Consider the following 2738-nt stretch of genomic DNA (forward strand, 5'->3'; position numbering starts at 1 on the left):
TTAAAAGCCAAACCTAAACTTTTTATAGTGTTGGTTTTACTTTTTTTTTTTTTTTTTAATTTCCATAAAATTAATTTCCAGTCTTCCTTTCTTTCCCCGCCTATTAGTTCAGATGTGGACACCAGACAGTCGAATCATGAAACTAAATCAGTGGAAAAAGCCCAGCAGATGACATCAAAGGAAATGAATCTACTGATTTACTACAGATTTTATGTATTTTACCTCCATGACATGAAAAGATTTGTCTTTTTACAAAGCTTTTGACAGCTCAACCTGCCAAGCAAATAGCAACTCTCCGTATCAGCTCAAATGCAGCATAAATTAAATTTTAGCAAAACACTCATGTAATAAGTAATACATCTCTATGCAAATTTTTGCTTCTGGTGCTGATTTTGATTGGTTTAATCTCGCTGTAAAGAAGTACAGCATCTTAACGTTACTGGAATCAATTTGTTTATTTACAGTGAACGTTCATAGTGAACAACTTGGTAAGTCTGCAGCCATTTTCAAAATAACGTGTAAGCAGTTTCAACAATTTTTGTTGTTTTACTGTCACAAAACAATCCTGAGAAGTAGTTTACTAACACCTGAGTAGCAGAGGTGTGCAATATTTTGGTATTGATCTGACACAGAGTAAATACAGCAAACCGATACCGATATTTTTTATTCAAGTTTGATGTATCGTCAGACTTCTGGCTTTTATGTTGTTGTTTTTTCTTTTAAAATGTTTTGCTAAAACATAGGACAGAATTTGGACAAAGTTATGAGTGCCTTCAACATATTTTGAAAACGTATAAACATGATACGAATAAAACAATAGCTAAACAAAACATATTTGTGTGCATCTTTTTCTGAATAAACAAAAGTGCAAAAAATTATCTTTTGACAACAAATCAAAACAAAATCTCTTTTGAGGCAGAATTGAGAAACTACAAAACCAAAGCTAGAATACATTTTCAAGAGGGAATGTGAAACTAAAGTATCGATTTTATCATACGAGCATCAATCCGATACTGATACCGACTTGTATCACTATTGGATAATAGCATTGATAATATTGGCTTTATCGAAAGTTCTTGTCTAAGAAAGTACTGTGTAATTACTCAGCTAGCGATGTCTGCACCCCATCTTTAAATTAACTTTAAATTTCATCCTTAAATTTTGACAGATATTCACCACAACATAAGGATTTAAGTCTCAAAAAACCTGTTATGTTGCCCTCTGGATGAGAATACTTTAGGTGGTAGCCCGCTAATACACCAACTGGACATCAATGCTGTACGAAAAACAAAACAAACCAAAAACAGCAGCTCTTTGGTCGAAGCTGAGGAGTAACACATGTGCACTGGGAGCTGTAAATAATTCATCCTGTTGTCCAGAGAAGGAACATTAATTGAATTTGCCCTCAGCAGTCAGTCATGCCAATTCACCTCCACACCAAAGTTGTGCATTATCATCCATAGATCATTAAAAAAAAAGATATTCTCTATAAAACAATAAAAATCCTTCCACTGCAACAAAAGGAGAAGAGAATTGATTCATTTTGTGAAACAAGAGAGGTCGCTGTGGACACGCACAATCATTCCTGAACCTTAGCTTGATTCCTGAGCTTACCATATAAACTGGACGGCATGTAGCGTTTTGTAAACAGCTAAGATTAGACAACATGCTTGACGGAGAGTAGGAGAGATTCTGCTTTCATACTTTTCTGGGAACTCAAGTAAAAACCTAAAGTAGTCTCACGTTTAGCTGCCAAACATGAGACACAGCTAACAAATAGATGCTTGTTTCCCATTTAAGAAAAGTAGCTTTTTACACCCAAAACCTTCAAACATCTGAAACAACTGAGAAACTCTTGACTTTGATTTTTCAAAAGCGCTCATTCAGTATGCTGAATGAAGTGTAACACTTCTCTGCTACAACAGCATTTTTGAGATTCCAGAGAGCGAGCATGGACGGAGGCGGTTTCTTGGTTAAAAAATATTTCTCAGACAACCATTTAACACAGCGTGGTAAAGAAAAAGAAAAAAGAAAGAGCTGAGGCCTGTGTGTGAGCAAATGGCTCTCCTGGCCTGCCTCTTCTCTCCACTCGCCGCTGATGGATTAACGCTCTGGACAGGTTTCAGGCCTATTGATCCCACCTGCCACGCTGCTCCCATCAGGCTGCGGTATGTGTTTGTTTGTGTGCAGACGGGACAGAAAGCGGGGGGACAATGGGAGGCCTGGTAGAGGTTATCTTGAGCGAAGCCGCAGGTGAATAATTAGCATTTCGCCGTTAGCGTTAGAGGTGCAACGGTGAGTTGCAAAGATAACTATATTGTGGCAGTATAATGTGAGAGAATCTGTGAATCTCCATATGAGTCTGCTGTCATCAGAACAAATACACCACTCCGTCAGAAACAACCAATCAGAGGCAGGAGGAGGGTCTTAACGCTGTCAATCATTCATGTGTACTGGGCTAATAACTGCCAACTTTCTCACTGCTGCACTGGTTTACCACTATGAAGCTGTCACTGAATGCTAAGGCGAGTTAGCATGGCCACCGATGATGGCAGATAAACATTTTTTTTTTTTTTCCTGAAGCGGTAAGTTGTGTCTTCTCATTGATCAGGACATACACAAGACTCACAAGAGCTGGAATAGATGGTGAGAATTGATCGTATTGTTTATAATTTTAAATAAAAAAAAATTCACTAGTTACGTTTTAGTTAATGTTAGCTAAAAAACAAAACTGACAT

Source organism: Poecilia latipinna, unplaced genomic scaffold, assembly GCF_001443285.1.
Source record: "Poecilia latipinna isolate Pla-1442-1.1 unplaced genomic scaffold, P_latipinna-1.0 Scaffold1681, whole genome shotgun sequence".
NCBI classification, from domain to species: Eukaryota; Metazoa; Chordata; class Actinopteri; order Cyprinodontiformes; family Poeciliidae; genus Poecilia; species Poecilia latipinna.